The 19,621-nt window shown below is 40.0% G+C and overlaps 1 protein-coding gene and 1 long non-coding RNA gene across 4 annotated transcripts in view; one reads left to right on the top strand and one right to left on the bottom strand.

The window, feature by feature from the left end:
• LOC116470771 (uncharacterized) overlaps nucleotides 1–9,276 on the top strand; it is a 36,950-nt gene extending 27,674 nt beyond the window's left edge. The window contains exons 2-3 of the long non-coding RNA XR_004248662.1: nucleotides 7,756–7,859; nucleotides 8,060–9,276. This is a non-coding gene — a long non-coding RNA (uncharacterized LOC116470771). The remainder of the gene's footprint in view (nucleotides 1–7,755; nucleotides 7,860–8,059) is intronic.
• CDH13 (cadherin 13) overlaps nucleotides 1–19,621 on the bottom strand; it is a 1,184,027-nt gene that overhangs the window by 838,973 nt on the left and 325,433 nt on the right. The window lies entirely within an intron of this gene.

Below are 19,621 nucleotides of genomic sequence, written 5' to 3' on the forward strand. Positions count from 1 at the left end.
TCATGGCTCCCATTTCTGCTAATGTGCGTTGCTGAATTTTGCAAACAAAGGCACAGGCATCTGTGTCAGTTTCCTATTGCTGCCATACCAAATTACTACAAACCTTGTGGCAAAAAACAATAGAGATTTATTCTCTCATACCTCTGGAGGCCAGAAGACCTAAATCAAGGTGTCAGCAGGGCCACGCTTTTTTGGAAGTCTCTAAAAAAGGATCTTTCCTTGCTTCATCCACCTCCTGGTGGCTCTGGGAATCCTTCGCTTGGGGCCATATTGCTGAGATTTCTGCCTCTATGCTCATATCACCCTCTCCCCTGTGTATCTGTTTTCCTCTACGACTCTTACAAGGCCAGTTGAAATTCAATTTAGGATACACTCAGATAATTCAGGATTATTTGATCTCAAGACCCCCAGCTTAATTACCTCTGCAAAGACTCTTTTGCCAAATAAGCTCACATTCATTGGCTCCTGGGATTTGACATGGATGGCTTCCAGTGGGCCACATGTCATAGCATCTATGTTATTTTACCATGGATTTCCATCCAGGAAAGGGGTGTTTCCCAGGGCTTCCATTAGACTAGGGTTTCTTCACCTTGGCACTATCGATGTTTGGGGCCAGATAATTCTTTGTGGTGGAGGCTGTCTAGTGCATTGCAGGAGGTTGAAAAGCATCACTGACCTCTACCCACTAGATGCCAATGGCAGCCCCCATCCCAACTGTGACAACCAAAAGTCTCTAGATATTGCCTTTTATCCTCTGCAGAGGCAAAATCACACCCACTTGAGAACCAAAGACAGGACCAATTAGCACAGTACCATAGACCAGTTTGTTCTCATTCCTGGCTGTACGTTGGAATAGCATGGGTAACTTTCAAAAATACTGACAACAGAGTCCACCCTAGAGGGTCTAATTTAGTTAGTATGGGGTAAGGCCCAAGTACCAGTATGTTTTTTTTTTAAGTCCCCTGCTGATTGTTATGGACAAAAGACTGTGAATTGCTGATAAAGACAGTAGGGGCTTTGTAATAGTTTGTTCAATTGCAGCAAGCTCATTTCAACTCTTTTGCAAATCATTTGGGGCCTTCATTTTATTACGTATTGAGAAGATTCACCCAGTGGAAAGAAGCCTAAAGAAAAGAAGAACATATTACTTCCTTTCTCTTCTCCATTTCCTCAGAACCATAGGTTAGTGACGTTTCCTTTTCCAAGGATGGCCTCTGAGGTGGGCACCTGGGAAAAATAAGGGGGGGCTGGAAGCCAAAGGCCTGAGTGTTAGGCCTGGCTACGTGGTCTCCTCATCGACTTGTGGTGGGAAGTCCCATTTCATCTCTGGGCTTCAGTGTCCTTGGTAGGAAGGTGGAATGTGAGCTGGGATAAAGACTGAGTCGGATTCAGCTGCTTCTGTGCTGGTGACAACTCAGGGGGTGTGGAGAGGCAGTGGCAGCTGCAGAGTCATGTGGCTATCGACAGATCCATACAAACGAAGCATCTGCTTTGGCCCTCAACTGTAGCTCACGGGAGATGTTGCCAAGGCAGAATCCAATGTGGAACATTCTAGAAATGAAGAACTATCCATATTTTGTATTACCCTTTTTACCCCTCCAAATCACAGTATAAAACAGAAACGTGTACTAAAAATGATTTGTATGGAATTCTTCCTAGAATTAAAAATCACAAGACTTGTTTGTATTAACAATAATAATTTTTTACAAAGATTAAAAAAATTATGACCTTGCTACAGATGAATGAAAGAGAAATCTTCTCTATGATGTGCTTATACAAAGAAGTTCCCTAGAAGGTATCAGAAATGAGCCTCTATGAGACTTGGCTGCCCAGTGCTCTTTGTTTCTGCTTTGCACATTCTTGTGGTTACTGTACCTGCTATACTGAAATGGAAACTGAAGGTGCTATTTTGTTTGTGAAGCCCAGAAGGAGAAAAAAGATTGTTTTTGAGATCGAGCGGATATCTTTTGCCTGTGATTATGCCACGCTTTGCACTGGGCATATTTATAGACATAGTCCTTTTCCACTTTCTCTCCAGCTTCCCACATCTCCCCTTGGCTCCAGACTCTTATTTCTAACCTCCCACTCAAGGTTTCCACTGTAGAATTTAACAGGCACTCATCTCTTTCCCATGTCAGCTCCGACCCCTGTCCTCCCAATATCAAGACAAATAGGTCCATCATGAACCACCATCCTCAAGCCCAAAGCATAGAAATCCTCCTTGAATCTTTTCTCCCAATTTCCACAAACAATTCTGCAGCAACTGTCAATTATATCATCAATATATGTCCCTTATCCTACTGCTTCTCATCATCTCAACCACACCCACCCATGCTTTGACTCTCTCTCTCACCTCTCACCTGAACCACTGCAGAGGCTCCCTTCTGCTCTCCCTGCTTCTGCATTTGCTCTCCCTACTGGCATTCTTGATCCATCATCCAGAGAATGTTTTTAAAATATGAATAGGATTGCATCACCTTACTGCTCAAAACTCTTCAATAGAATGTAAAAATGGTATATAGCCACTCTGGAAAACAGTTTAGCAATGCTTTTTTAAAAATAAAACAAAACATGCAATTCCGTAACCCAGACATTGCACTTTTGGGCGAATTCATCTCAGAGAATGAAAACTTTCATTAAAAGAAAAATCTGTACACAATTGTGCATAGCTGCCGTACTCATAAATGCTAAAACTGGAAGCAAACCAGATGTCTTTCAGCAGGTAGATGGTTAAAAACAACCACCACCATGTGGTACGTCCATGTCATGCAGTAATACTCAGAGATATAAGGAAATTATAAACTTAGATAGCAAATAGAACCTTTGCAGGTGGAATTTGAATTGTTAATCAGCTGACCTTAAGAAGAGGCGCCTAACTTACCCAGGTGAACCCAGTGCAATCACAAGGGTCCTGAAAAGTAGAGATGAAGGTGGAAAAGAGTGCAAAGGAGATGTAACTACTCAGAAAATGGCTGGAGAGATGCAACTTTTGTGGCTTTGAAGATGAAGGAAGGGGCTGTGAGCCTCTAGAAACTGGGAGACGGAAGAAAGTGGATTCTGCCCTTGGGCCTCCAGAAAGGAACCAAAGCCATCCAGACCATCCATGGGTTGCTTTAAGCCACAAATTTTGTCGTAAATTGTTACAGAAGAAATAGAAAACTAATATAGGAGGCAAAACATCATTTGCGAGCCCCCCCAAAAAAAAATCACCACGCAGGTTTGAGTGAAATGAATGTCCTTTAATTATATCGCCATCACCAATGCTTTCCTGTGTCTGTCATCTTTTTAAACAAAACGTGAGTTTGAAATGTAGAAAAGATTCAGGAAGGTAAACATGAATTGTAAAGTAGAGGCTTTCCAAATAAAAGGGGAAATTTTCTTGTTGTGTATGTGCCATAACTGTGAAAGATAATTATTTATATCCAAAAGGGAAATGTCAGGTATTGGTTACAGCTGTCAGATCATGAACACTGCTGGGGAAGCCTTGTTCCTCCCCAAAATACTGTCTGACGTAGACTTCAGCAATACTGTAGAAATCTAAGCATGTTGTAAATTTGATCTTCAGTCTTCTCTTTTTGCACCAGGAAAACCTTGGGGGTAGATTTCATTCGTTCATAACCACTTTAACATCTTCCCAGGTGGAAAGTTCCATTCAGACCTCAGGCTGAGTACTCACCCAGGTGAATGCACTTGAAGGCCTTTAGGCAGGGCGTGCATTGTATTGTTGGCCCCAAGTTAACTGTCTCTCCTTCCTGTTTTTCACCTGAATGCTACTGGTCCCTGAAGACAATGGAGCCTGTGACATGTGGCTGGTGACTCCGGGGTGAAGTGACTCCTAAAGGAATGTTTTGAACTTAGACTTCTCTACAGAGCTTCTGACCTGGCTATCTAATGTCTGTTTAATATCTCCATGTGTGAATCCCTTGACCACTCAAATTGACCATGCCTGACGTTTTACTCATCGTCTTCCTCTCAAGCCCTCTCCTCCCCCACTGCGTTTTCCATCTTGGTGAACCGTTCTATCAAATAATCAAATTTTTCAGGATAATTTTGCTACATTTCCATCTGGGCCATCTCCCTGACACTGGACCATCACTAGGTCCTTTCCATTATGCCTTCTAAATTTTTCTTCACTGCAGCGTCTCCTTTCTATCCCTACTGCCTCTGCAGAAATTCATGCTTAAACGGGAGAATTTAAGTAAGCTTATATTTATCAAGCATGAACGATATATCAGACACTGTTTTAAGCACTTTTAGGTGAAGCATCTCAGCTATTCCTCCAAGGAAAGTTGTTAAGTAGGTATTCAAGTTATTCTCATTTTTGGAAGCAGAGGTTGGTGCTAAGAGAGATCGAGAATATTTTCCAAGATCTGACAGCCAGGAATGGGTAGAATTGGGATTTTAGGTTACGTATGGCACACAGCAAACTGAGTACTTAGTTACTAATCTGTAAGTTTACTAAGAGAAAGACAGAGCTGTGGTCCCTCATCCACCCCTGCCATCTCTCAGACAAGTGTGGATACCTTAGACCAAGTAGATTAAGAAGAAAGTGAACAGGAGTCATCCACAGGACTCCTTTTGTCTTGCTTTATGAAGAAATAAACACTGGCAAAATTATGACTGCACATTTTCCAGCTATCATGTCTCCAAAAGAAGCAATAACTGGTCATAGCGGAAAAAGTTTAAGAAATATTAATTGTAGTAATACTAGAGATCATTTATTAAGGGCTCATCACTGGCCAGGCATTTCCTAGGTAATTTCTAGACATTATCCCATTTAATGCATACAACATCCTTGTAGGAAAGTAAAGCTCAGAAAACTTAGGGAATTTGTAAATATCACAATAATAAGTGATTATGCATCCAGACCTTTCTGAGTCTAAAGGTGGTGTTCTTAATCACTAAAGTACACTGCCCTGCACATTTGTTCAGCACAGAGGGTGGATTCAGAAGATAGCAGGGGGGCATGTACATGTTATGGGTACTTGGAAGGCAACTGACTTCTCTAAATTTTATCATTTGTAAAGAGGGCATGCTATTGCCAACATACTAGTGGCCTTTATCTATCTTGAACTTCCAATGTCTGACATTCTTGACTTGGAAATTTGTTTAGTTAGCAAAAACTGGATTGATTCCAGTGCCCCCAACCCTGCCAGGATTGCCATGCTTGGAAGGAAAATGTACTTATTTCTTTGGATTAGTTTTACATAAAATAATTACCAGAAACTTCTATTTGTGCCCCAAAGAAAGACCAATAGCTCTTGATTTTCCTTGCAGCTAGATTTAGTCATATGGTCAACAGCTCGCCAAGAAGATATGAGGAGAGGTGTATATTTCAAGTGAAGGGATATGGCTCCCCTTTCCCCTTTCCCACTGACTGGGATAAGATGTGGATGTGGTGGTGAGTTGCCTGGGGCCATGAGGACACAGGATACATTCCACAAATGCCATAAAATAAGAGGGAAGCCAGGTTTTAAAGATTCAGCTTCCTACACATCTCTCAGACACATTTATGTCTCTCCACCGGTCTCCACTTTGTCTCTAAGTGACACAGTGGGGCCACCATGTCAATCTAGAACTGCTCCTGCCTGAATCATCACTTGAGAGAGTAATATGCATCTATCTTATTGAAGCCACTGACATTTGCATCTTTGCTGTGGCATCCAAACCCATATCCTAATTAATAGAAATCCACTGAGACACAAGTTATTGAAAAAGTACTTTTCAAAGCTCATCTTATACAAACTTTCCAATGTGAAAGAACCTGACACATTCTAGGGATAGCAAGAGATCTGGTTTGGCTCTGTTCAACATAAGCATCTGCTAAGGGAGTGGGTAAAGATAAAACCAAAGAAGTCATCAGAGGCTGGGTCATGAAGGACAGGCTCTGCTGTGTTAAAGAAAATGGACTCAAACTTGGGGGTAATGATGATCCAAGAGGAGTTCCAAAGGGTGTGGCAGGATACACCTGAGCTTGGAAATAATCCTTCAGCTGCCATTTGGAGCAAGGCTCTGATGTGTTAAAGAAAATGGACTTAAACTTGGAGGTAATGATGATCCATGATGAGTTCCAAAGGGTGTGGCAGGATACCGCTGAGCTTGAAAATAATCCTTCAGCTGACATTTGGATCAGAAATTAGAGATTAAAGACTAGAATTAGGAAGAAAAGTTTGCAAGCAAGAGATAATGGTGGTTTAGATCTAGGATGAACATGAGGATAGAGACAAGCAAATCCGTCAGAGAGAAGTAGAAGGTTAAATGATGAAGAGCTGCCTGACTGGTGGATAGGTGAGAGAAGCCTGCAGAAACACCAAGAATCATGCCCATGTTTGTGGTTTTTGCAACAGTACGGGGAGTAGCACCCTTGATTTGCCAAAATAGAAAGCATACACTGGAAAAAAAAGTTTGGGGCTGGGTTGACGGTAGAGGTTGGTGGGGAGATTGAGTTTAACTTTGCACTTGTAGAGTTCGATGAGCTATGGGACATCCAAGAGGCAGTGTCTAGTACACAGAGTTAAAAAAAATAAATCCAAGACTGAATGTCAGTGATGACACAGACTCTTGCATATTTCATAGTAGTATTTCATTATGGTAGGTGGAGGACACACCTAAGGCATTCTTTTTCTCTTTATTTACATTGCAAACCCCTCCTGGAGAAGAGGTTTTCCACTTCTTTCTTGTGTGGCATTTTATAGTAGAGCTTGCCTTAGACTCAGGGTGAATCATAGGAATGCAGTAGCTGCTTGCAATGAAGAGAATCCCAGCAATGACTAAATGCTGTATCTTCTAGTACAGTTTCCTTCAAAGTTTATTCTTCTCTAATACAATTGTGTCTGTTTTTGTCCCCCCACTGTATTCACAGCACCTAACACAGTGACTGATTCACAGTAGGTGCGAAACAAAAACAAAAACAAATGCATGTTTAATGAACTGCCACCTGTATATGCTTTAAAATCTAGCTACTTAGAAACTACAGGCCAAAAATGTTTTTGATGAAAGCATGCATCAATACACCCAGTAGGGTTAACCAGACAACCCATAATCATAAACTAAATGGATAACTATGAAGCTACAGTATTAATCATTTATAAGTAAAAAGTAAGTACAGGCATTAAAATCCAGGACCTACTCAACTCTGATAATGTACCGATAACATCCTTCTTGAATGTTTTAGGAATTCTGGAAATCTATGTCTGCAAGTGCCTGATTGTTATTTTTCTCCTTTGCCAAACAGTGTGAGGCAGGCATCTTGCTTAATTAAACAGCAAATTAAAATCATCAATAAACTCTAAGACTGCTTGGAAAAAGAATCTGGCAGTTCCTCAAAAGGTTAAAAATAGAGTTGCCGATAACCCAGCAATTCTAATCCTAGGTAGGTACATAACCACACCAAAGCTTACAGGCATATTTTCATAGCAACATTATTCAAAATTGCCCCAAAGTGGAAACAACTAAAATGTCCAACGAGTAATGAATGGATAAACAAATGTGATATATCCAGGCAATGGAATATTATTTGGCAATGCAAAGACTGAAGTATTGATACATGCTACAACAGGGATGAACCTTTAAAACACTAACCTAAGTGAAAGAAGGCAGGCACAAAAGATCAGATATTGTATTCAGTTTCTATAAAATGTCCATAAAAGGGAATGAAACAGAGTCAGAATGAGATTTTGTGGCTGCCAGGAGCTGAGGATGTAATGGTGGAAAATGAGGTATGACTCAGGGATAGTGTTTTTTTTTTTTTTCCAGGAGATTTAAAAAGTATTCTAAAGTTCATTGTGGTGATGGTTGCACAATTCTGTGAATAGACTGAAAACCATGGAGTTGTACACTTTAAATGAGTGAATAGTATGGTATGTGAATTATAGAGCAATAAAGCTGTTGTTTAAAAAAAAACTCTAAGAACAAGGGCTCATTTGGTACATTATTGGACATTGGTAGCCTTCAGACATAGGTAGCAAAAAAATTCTTTGGAAGAGCACACCATCACAAGCGCTTTGTGACTCTGGATAAGTTATTTCAACTCATGAATTCTTGACTTCCTCTCTTGTAGGACAGAAGTGCAGCAGGTACCATTCGTGTGTGCTCACATCCTTGTGCATCACCAGAGGCTTTCTGGAAACTCCTGTATCTCTGTACCTGAGGGCTTTCTCTAGCCACCAGAACACGCTCAGCCCCTTCCCTTCCACAGGGTGAACAGGAAGTTCTGGGAAGTCGACTTCCCTGAAAGCAGCTCTGAACTGATTACAAACAGGAGTTGGAAGAGCAATACCCAGCTTCCTCGTCAATTGTATGGTACAACTCAAAGATATGTTCTACACTGTCCCCAGACATGCCAAGGGGGGTGGCATCCCAGGTGCCCACAGAGACAACCTGCCTTTCAATGAATCCTGGTGTTGGCTTCCTTGCCTTCCCCAACTGACTTTCTTCATTCCCTACCAGTGCTTCTTGGCATTACCTCCCAAATAAACTATCCGAGTACATAAATGTCTGAGTCTGCTTCTGAAGGAGACCAACCTGAAATAAGGGATAATCAGAGTGCATTCCTCCTAGGTCTATTGGAAGGAAGAAATAAAATATTACACGGAGAGCATTTCAGCACTATGTCTGGCCACTTAATAATAGTTACCTATTATCATCATTATTATTGTTGTTGTTATTACTAAAACCAAATAATTGACTGGAATTGTTGATCAGATCTCAGCCCATCTGGAAGCCTGTCTTGGCTTTCCTACATATGTGAGACATGCCAAGCTGGTACTGTGTTTATTATTTCACCACTGAGAACCCAGTTCATTATTTTCTGCCCAATTGACTCCAGGTTTTCAAAGACTTTATCTAGCAAACTGCACAGATTAAGTAATAATTTATTTTCTCACCCATGTTTTATTAATCAAAGGCACATATAACTGCCAATCAGAGCTGCTGATCAGAATTAAATTACTAAGTTCACCATGCAGAGCTAATATCATTTCAGTCAAAAGAAAAACATCTTGATGTTTTTGTTTGTGAAGCTTTATCACTTGTAAAAGTAAGATTATATTAGATTTTCTGAAATATTTAAAATAGCTTGCAGACCTTCATTGCCACCATCAGGGGCTCCTAAGACTTAGAAACCCCGTGTTGGCCATTGCTGATCTAATAAACCAAAATTCATTAAGAAGTATATGTGTTTTTGCTATAAAAATTGGAGCAATAAAACCTTTATGACCATATTTGGCAATAACCTTTCTGTATATGATGAGAAAATAAAGGATAAATGGATATTTAGTAATGTATTTTTTATCTTGACCTTTTCACAATGAAATATCCACAAATCTAAGAGAGGCTGGATTACATTAAGATGCTAGCCCACACCAAGTATCCTACTATAATATCAAGAGATCACAGTCCATGAGGAAAAAGAAGGAGAAAGAAATAAGCAGTTTCGAACAGTACAGCAAAGGGGATGTCTAATTCTCTATCGCTTAAAACAAATGGCACTTGCTGGCAATATGTTCACAAGCAGATGTGCTGAGTACATTTGCTTAGCCCTCTGAATTTACTCTCCCTTCTATACCCTGCTCTGTCCTTGGGCAGAGCACCTGGCAGCCTTGTCTTCTGGTTTCCAGCTGGCTTCAGTAAATTAGAAGCACTAGTGAGGAATCAGAGGTGGAGGGAGAACAAGACGGGGTGTCAGTTCTCCTGGTTTCCTTCCTAAGGCTTCACACAGGTAAGCATCTTGTGGCACCACAGAGTAGAGAATGGTGGACAGTGGGCCTGGACGGGCCAGTGGGCTGCAGTTGGCCCACCAGGATTCCTAATATGTAAAATAAATATCAAAAAGTTCACAGGGTTTGTATGAGAATTCAATCATCTGATCTACAGAAAATTGAGCACATTGCCTAGCATGTAATAAATAAACAGATATTAGCTACTGTTATTATATTCAAGGATATGTAGAAAAGTTATGGTTATTCTCTGCTTTTTGAAAAGCAACGAGCACTGTTTCTCCTATTGCAGGGATCTGAACTCACATTACAGCCATCACTGCTCTACGCAAGAGGATAACTTACCTGAATGAATGCTAGACAACACTCATTGAAAGCTTAGTATTAACCAGGAACTATGGTAATTACTTCCCAAGTGTTGTCTCAGCTTTGCATAGTAGAAATACCATAGCCAATGAGGTTTATCAGCGGTGCAATGATTGTTCATCGAAAACTCAGGCTAGCAGCAGTAAGAAAGCTGTCCACACTCAGATAGTACATGATAGGTCGAAGTGGCACTTGAACTCAGGCCCATGTGCTTCTCGGGCAGCACCCACGTTCTTCCATTAACAAGAGACCAGTTCTTCAAAGTGAATCCTGAGCCACTTGATGGGCAAGGAATCAGATTGTCTGAGTGTGGAAAAATGTCTATGCATTTATCATTATCAAAACTTTCAAGAAAATGTGCAGTAATTGTACATTTAATTCAGCCCCAGCACAACACAATATTCCAGTGAAGCGTACAGCAGCCAAATGACATGTGTTGAGATGACGACCCTGTTGGGAGGGAGTCTTGTAAACCTTGCACTGAAGAAAAATGACAAACACACACATGCAGTGGTTTATGGGGCTCATCTCTTTGTTGCACTTCTGTGGCTCCTGGGAAAGAAATGGAACACTTAGGAAGACATACTGAACCTCCTGATTCCCATGGGTGTCTGTAGGTGAGCCAGTGTGTGAATTTATGTCCTTGAATATTCATCAAAATCCCCAGGGGAGACAGTTACGGACATCAGAGAAAGCCTGGGTCCACGATGAATGGCCCCTCTCTTTGGAGTTACCTGGGCCTCCCTCCACTTGAGCCAAGCCTGGGAGAGTTGTGGGGAGCACATGGCAGCCCTGTAGATGCTGGCAGTAAGGAAACTCCTGCTTGGGCATCTCAACAAAATAGGACTCATTGCCATGGACTGAGCTCATGCAGTGGTCTCGCATAAGAACCTAAATGTGGTTCTTTTAGATGATGCCAGCGTACCCAACGCCCTCATGGTGAGCTGTGTCCTGAGCTTGGGAGAAGATGAAAAGTCCTTTCCTACTTCAGTCCTACCCATGCAAATAGCTGAATATCAGGACCCATTTCTTGTATCTATACCTCCAGCTCAGGATAGAACATCTTATAGAAAGCAGATACCAATTGACATTTCTTTCTGAATCATTGAAAAGCCACTTCTTTGAGAGCACAGGCAGTCTTTCCTCTCCAGAGATTGGGATGGGGTGAGGGATGTGGGGGAAGGAGATACCCTCTTGCCAGCTCACAGTCTCACAATGATTCCACTGACTTTTGTAGGCAGAAAATCCTCACACACGTACACAAGCACACACACACTTGCACATCCGTCAAAACATGGCCATTCTGACCTGTGCCCTCACTCCCTGGCCATTGAAGATTGAGCCAAGGGAAGGTATCTGGGCTGAACTAGACCAATAAAATTCTTCTCGAAGATGTGAAATTCAGGACACAGAAATATGGTGATGGGCAACATCTAAGCTGAAGCACATCAGTTGGAGAGTTCCAGATTCACACATTGCAGTGCCCAAACAGGTTTGGTTTCCTTCTCTTTATGATCAGATGCTCTTTTGTGTCCATGTGCATACAACTGTCTCACTGCTGTGGGTTTCACTGCCCACCCCTACCACCACCAAAAAAAAAAAAAAAAAAAAAAAAGATAGGTGGGAGTTCTAACTCTCCGTGACTTTATTTGGAGACAGGGTCTTCACAGAGGTAATCAAGTTAAAATAAAGTTATGGGTAGACCTTAATCCAGTATCACTGCTATCCTGTATTAGTCCATTTTCACAATGCTGATGAAGACATATCGAGACTGGGTAATTTATAAGGAAAAAGATGTTTAATGGACTCACAGTTACACGTGGCTGGAGAGGCCTCAGAATCATGGTGAAAGGCGAAAGGCACATCTTACATCGGCAGCAAGTGAAAAAGAGAATGAGAACCAAGCGAATAGGGAGACCACTTATAAAACCATCAGATCTCCTGAGACTTACTACCACAAAAACAGTATGGTAGAAGCCACCCCCATGATTCAGTTATCTCCCACCCGGTCCCTCCCATAACACGCTACAATTCAAGATGAGATTTGGGTGGGGACACAGCCAAATATACCATGTCCTTACAAAAAAAATGGGAGATTTGGACTCAGAGGCAGACATAGACACAGGGAGGCTGGCATGCAAAGATAAGGTTGAGATTGGGATGATGCAGCTACAAGCTAAAGAATGCCAAAGGTTTCTAGCAAACCTCCAGAAGCTAAGAGAGGCATGAAAAGATTTCCCCTCACAGCCCTCAGAAGAAACCAGCCCTACCTACACCTTGACCTTAGACTTTCAGCCTCCAGAAAAGACTGACAGGAAATTTATTTTGTTTAAGCCACCCAGTTTGTGGCACTTTGTTACAGGAGCCCTAGCGAACTAAGACACACCTCAATAATCTTCTTTCTTCCCTTTCCTTACCTGCTTGATACTAATCATAGTGAATTCGTTTTGCTTGCAACCAAGAGAAATCTAACAGATACCCCAAGTAAACCACAGTGAACACAGATGCTGATTTCAAATGAAGCATACAATTGGTCAGGATCTTGAACTTAGGATCCTGGCTTTTATCAGTCACTGTAAGATTCATTTTGAGTCTGTAAAGCAAAGCAACTTATAATTAACACAAAGAGGCTGTAACACAGAAACCAAGGAGATGCGCTTAGACTAAAGAGGTGGTAACTAGAGAACATTGTTTTTCAGACAGAATGGGTTGAGGAAAACAATTTGCTATATAAAAAAAAGTTTTATTTCTCTGACTGTTGCTAGCACAAATGGCAGAAAACAAAGAAGCTCTTAAAGGCAAATAAGTTGGTTTTTATCTTACCCAGTATCATAGAAAAGATCATTATAAAAAACAAATGCGTGCATTGAAATATTGACCCTATTAAGAATTGTCAGGAGATCCCCATTTAGGGGTTGACTTGTGTCCCCCTAAAAGAAACGTCCAACTCCTAACTCTTAGTATCTGCAAAAGTGACCTTATTTGGGAATAGAATCTGTGCACATGTAATCGAATTGAGAGGAAGCCATTAGAGTAGACCTATTCCAGTATGCGTGGGGTCCATATAAGAAGAAAATGCCATGTGAAGACAGAGACGCAGGGAGAACACTGTGTGAGGAACAAGGCAGAGATTGCAGTGATTCAGCTACAAGCCAAGGAACACCTGGGGCTGCCAGAACCTAAAAGAGGTGAAGCAGAATCCTCCCCTAGAGACTCTGAAAGTAGTGTGGCCCTTGCCAGTACTTTGATTTCAGACTTCTACCTTCCAGAGCTGTGAGACAAGTAGTTTCTGTTTTAAGTCACCCAGTACTTTTTCATGTCAGCCCTAAGAAACGAATACATCCCCTCATTCGAAATATCTCTTTGGGTCATGAGGAGGTTTACACAGGGTAATTTGCCAAAGATTTGAAAACTCTCTCACAATGTAGAGTTGAAAGATGTTCACAGCCACTGAATTGTCTATGGTAAGTTTGAAAGTGCTGTTACTTACAAGGTCTGGATCAGATATATACCACGAAAGTAAATAAACTTTGTCTTTCCTTCTAGTCCTCGTTAAAATGTGTTCAGTAAATTGATCTCAAAATAACTAATACTCTACAATCATACTTGAACAATGGTTACATTCAAACCAGGAAGACCAGTTATATGGTACCTTTTGGTGTGTTTGTAATAAAGGTTCTGCTTTTGAGTGGCGTAAAGAAGGCAACTGACAGAAAATTTAAAAACAAGGCATTCTAAACAACATTTTGAAAGTGACTAGTAGCAGAGCTTGCATTAGGCTGTGTCCTGGAACAACTCTGTTCTTAGAATAAAAATAAAAGATTGTCATTTTGGTTTATCGAAGAACTCTTCCTTCACTTTCCAGCAAAGATTCTTATGCCTTTGATCTTTTGATTGTTCTCAAATAATGATGTGTTTGTTCTAAAAATAATTCTTCTTCAAGGAAGAAACAGAAATGTATTTTTTGGGACTATGTTGAAGACAGCAAACTGAACTCTAAAAGGGGGAAGAAGAGCAATCTACTGAAGGCATGCCATGTGTTAAATTTACTGCTGATGTTCCAAGAAAATCTTCCCCTAATATTTTTAGACTGAGATTAATGTATTTGCAGACAATTTTAGAATATAAAGAATCCTAAACTGAACTTCTGCTTTATTGTCTTGGTCCTAGAGTCAACCTTGTGGCTTAAAAATTTAGAAAGCAGATTTGGGGGAGTAAATACATAATTGTGGCTTAACCAAATAATTTACTCAGGTGCTTTGGGAATCAAAATGGTTTTTCATTTCTTTATTTGATAGAAGATTAATGTTAGAGTTACTGGCTTTATTAAGCGTTGTATGACAATGTCTTTCAATGTCCATTAAAGAATGCTTAGTAGAATAAATGTTAAATTACCATGTTACATCTCCATAAATACATGTGAAGTCCATATGAATGCCAAATGAATTCAATATGGTCATTTCTATTACAATAAATGCCGAGTGAATTCAGAGCGATGAGGCACTTAAAATGTCACACACTCCCAACTAGTTCCATCATGAATTCATTACTCCCGCTGACACTCATTCTTGTCAGGGTTTCCATTTTAAATACTACTTTCAGCAGTTTATCATAAAATTCCATTTGAGGAATTGATTCTCATTGGAAATATGGAAGATAAACTCTAAGCCTGGGAAAGTAACATCAAAATAACTTGACTGTAGTGGGATTCCCACCCCTACTCCCAAACTTGCAAGCTTAATATTTGAATAAAATATCTAGTTATGGTTTTTGATATTTTGTATCAAAGAAAATTAAATTTGATAAGTTTCCTCCTTGAACAAAGAGTTCTTTTAAAATGTCTCTTTGTAAAATTTACTTAATTTTGTACCATTCTTATTAACTGAGGCAGATGTGTCAAAATTATATACAATAAGCAAATGGAAAAGCTGAAACATCATAATAAGATAATTATTGTAGTCAACACAGAAGTACAGATAATATCTGATTTCACAATCTAATATTTCTGTTTTTCCAGTATTATCCAAAATATCCACTTTGCAACTGTAATATTTTTTAATTCTGAAACTTTATACTCTTGACCATCACCTCCTAGGTACATGCTCTTGGTCACTCTTGCTAAGAAATAAGTAGATAGACAGAATAAACACAGAAAATAGGAGGGAGAGAAAGCTGAAGAAATACAAATTGCCAACTGATGCATTTGACATCCAAGCAGGTAGTAGGAATAACCACCTACTCTGGTTGAGGTGTGATCGATCCCTCAAGCTTAAAAATTAAAATACAAACTTGTCATTACTGACATCAACCAGCTAGCATTGATAGTAATCAGGGAGAGGAATAAGGAAGAGAGATAGCCTTAAACTTTCTTACAACATCTCACACACACACACACACACATACACACACAGGCGTGCACAGTTATAAAGACTTTGGCCTAGTGTTATTAGCAACAACTTGATTGTATGTATCCAAACTGTTATGGCATCCTTTGTAATAAATATATATGCATTTTAAATGCAGATTCTGCTTAAAACACTTTCAACTTCACTCTAGTGATTGTATGTATAAATCATTTTGATGTTCAGTGAATTTCTAGGCATATGTATTTATGTTAGTGAACCATAAATCAGATATGTTGCCTTGAGATTTTGTTTTGTTACTGAATATGTTTTTTCTTTCTTTCTTTTTCTTTTTTGTTTTGAGACACAGTTTCGTTCTGTCACCCAAGCTGCAGTGGTGTGATCCTGGGTCACTGCAACCTCCGCCTCCTGGTTTCAAGCAATTTTCATGCCTCAGCCTCCCGAGCAGCTGGGATTACAGGCACAGGCCACCACGCCAGGCTAATTTTTATATTTTTAGTAGAGATGAGGTTTTGCCATCTTGGCCAGGCTGGTCTCGAACTCCCTAGCCTCAAGTGATCTGCCTGCCTTGGCCTCCCAAAGTGCTGGGATTACAGGCATCAGCTACCACACCTGGCCTAAAGGAAGATTAAGCTTAATTTTATGTGACGAAATAGGACAAGTTTAATCAGAGTGCTTGACTATCAATAAAATATTTCATAAATAATATTGCTACTTATGTTAGAACTTACATTTTTGAGAAGCTGCTGATGTTCTTCCTTCCATTATTCCATCCTTCCACCCTTCCCTCCCACGTCCATTTATCCATCCCTCTCTTCCTCCCCCCCTCCCTCCATTCATCCATGTATCCATCCATCCATCCATTTAGTCATTAATTTAATCAACAAATAGTTATGGAAATCTAGTATGTTCTACAAATTGCAAAAGACACAGGGGAGGGCAAAAAATCAGAAAGACTTATACTGCCCCCTCAAGAAGCTTAGTTGATCAGGGGAAAGAGAAATATAAAGTTATAAGATGCCAAGGGAAGTGCTATAAAATTCAGAATTATAAAACATACGGAAGGACAAAGGTGAAGACCACGTCCTTCATCCAAAGAGTCACAGAAGAATTCACAGAGGAAATGACAGCCAAACTGTGGCCACCAAAGGAACTGAGAGTGTCCCTAGGAAATGACTCAGAGGAAGAGTCTTTAGGTAGGTATTTTATCGTGACTCTCTAACATGGTGCCTCTCCATGTGCCTAAATCACAGGAAATATTTTTTAGGATAATAATACTTTTGGCCTATCAAAACGCCTTGTGTCAATACCCTTTAACTATTCAGCAAGATGGAAGGAGCAGAGCGAAGTTTCCTTTCCTTGCAGATGAGACTTAGTATAGAAGAGGGAGTTTATCATCCTGCGGTATCTTCACAGCAAATGAGAAGGGGTGTCACCCGAAGCAAAACTAAACAAACACGAAAAAAACCACAAAATCCTTGATATGCATCACAATAAATGCCCTAAGAAGATATTTTGTTATTATTGTTCTTGTTCTTCCATTCTCGTGGAAACTACCGATGGTGCAGAAAGTCGTTTTGCACCCTGTAAGGGAAAGCTCTCGGTTTGACTCAGTGGCCTAGGAAACATCATCTTAATATCCATTTCTTATTTGATCCAGGAGTGTTTCTGAAGACCTACACTGAGGCTTGACCAACTATGGTCCAAGAGCCAAATCTGACCCTTTGTTTTTTTGTATAAAGTTTTATTAGAACACAGTCACACCCATTTGTTTCCATATTGTCTATGGACACTTTGGGGGACTACACGGACAAAGCTGAGTGATTGCCACAGAAACTTCATGGCCCACAAAGTTAAAAATATTTACTAGCTTGTCCTTTGCCAACCCCTGTTTACATTAAGTTCCACATGAGAAAAGTCTTTGTGTTATTAAAAGCTTTCTCTCTGTTTTCTCCTCATGGATAACAAAAAGTATAACGACTGTTTCTATTTTTGTTTTGGCTCTCAGGAAGCTCAAAGAAAATGACAGCAACTGTAAGTCAGACAGTCAGATTACCAGTATAATATATTTTCTACAGTTGCTACTGCCTACTTGAATTTGTATATCCCCCTGTGTATTTTTTTAAAATTTCTCTTAACTACTTTATTGAGTGTTATTTATATACCTGCTTTACCTAATACCTTGTGAAATAAAGTAGGGAACGGAGGAGTGGTAAAAAGATAGATAGGTACAAATGTATCAGTCTCTGTCTCTCTCTTTCTCTCATCAAGTAAAACAAATTAATTCACAAGGGCCTATGAAGAAATATGTGTCGTTTTAGAAGGGAGCAGTAATGGGCAGGTACCCAGGGTTTCTCAAAAGTGGCACTGTTGAAATTTTGGGCCAGATAATTCTGCTACGATAGGCAGTCCTATATATTGTAGGATGTTACCACCACCCCTGGCCTTCACCCACTAGATGCTAGTCACGTTCTCCTCCCACTCCTGGTCCACACTGTCACAACAAAAAATTATCTCCAGACATTGCCAAATGTTCCCTGGGAAGCAATCCCTGACCCTCAACCCAGTGTAGAAAAAGCAGCTCCTTTATGCATTCTCCCTTAAGAACCTTCCCAGTCATTTGCTCTGTTCTGTTGAGAGATCAACAATCCCATAAAGGAGTCTACCAAAGCCCACTACAGGCACACACTATCAGTAAACACGTTGAGTAGTAATTCGTTTTCCATCAGGTTAAGCAGTGCCTCTGCAAGTCATACCAAAAGCCTGGGACTGGAGGATGTCATAAAACCAAATCCTATAAATGGGACTCCACATTAGGGCCCTTCCACAGTCCATTAATCATGCTGGACAAAGAGAGGTGAGGTTTGCCTTGTATTCTCAGTTCTCGGAAGATGATTCTCCTGATCTCTAATGACAGTAATGAATTACATAATGGCTGAGTAATGAATTGGGTTATTTCCTAAGGCTGGAGATCAAGAGACATTAAATACTTAATCTCAAGGGGACTCAGTTGATAAAGGGCTATCTGAGTGCATTCACTGCAGTGGAAGCAAGACCTGAATAAGATGCCAAGGGCAACATTGCCTGGGCCCTCTTTCTCAACAGGTTGCAGAGTCGGCTGAAGTTGCTAATTGCAAAAGATGCAAGAAAATGTGAAGTTACCTCAATGATGTGGCAAGCTGATTGCTTGACAGAGAAAACTAAGTCATTATTAACCTCATTTTGTCTTGTTTCCATCAAGCATCAAGACACTAGCTTGAGAGATATCTGTGTAATTGATTGCAGCAGTCCAAATTCTATCTCAATTGATACAGCCTGAAGGGCAAGGCCAGGTTATACTTCCTTATTCTCCAAAATGTCTTGGACATAATAAGTGCTCAATAAATATTTGATTGACTTGATAGGGGCTAGTGGTTTTATCCACAGATATTGCATCAGACATACATTGCCTGATAAAAGCCAACTCATCAGTCAGAGCCTCTTATGGAAGGAAGAAAGGGCCTATTTCACCCAGAAAGGAATTTCAGGGTCTTACGCCAATAATGTCATGAATTATTTTTCCATTTGAGTCATATAAACTTTCACTATTGGATGCTTAGGTTTATATACGATAAGAAAAAATCATTCCCATTGATTTCAGTCATTTCGCCAAAATTATACTTTCACAGTCTATCCCGGAAAGGGTATATTATGAGAACTGATCTAGTCAACACTATCATATCTGGCTCATGATGCTAAAGCAATATATAATACATAAAAATGGAAGAAAGAAATTGTGCCTTTATTTCATTTCTATGCATGAGAAAAAAAGTCTGCAACAAAGACAATTAGAATGGAAGAATGGAAGTTCAGTAAGTGGGAGATGACAATAATTGTAAATGCTAAACTCTCAAATCAAATATGTAATTAAATGTATATGATTCCAAAGTGCAATTAGTCATGCACCATAAGATTTTTTGGACACATATTGATAGTGCTAAGGCAGAGTTATCATATTAAAATAGGAATCAATTAGCTCATTCTTAGTTAGTCATACAAATAAATTCAGCTTTTCCAAGGAAGTAATCAAGGATACTGGGCAGAGCACAGACTTTGAAGTTAAACAGAACTGAGTACGAATCCAAGCATCACCACATTATAGCTCAGCAACTTTGAGCATTTGTACCTAGAGGCAAT

Source organism: Hylobates moloch, unplaced genomic scaffold (assembly GCF_009828535.3).
Source record: "Hylobates moloch isolate HMO894 unplaced genomic scaffold, HMol_V3 SCAFFOLD_6, whole genome shotgun sequence".
In the NCBI taxonomy this organism is placed as follows: Eukaryota; Metazoa; Chordata; class Mammalia; order Primates; family Hylobatidae; genus Hylobates; species Hylobates moloch.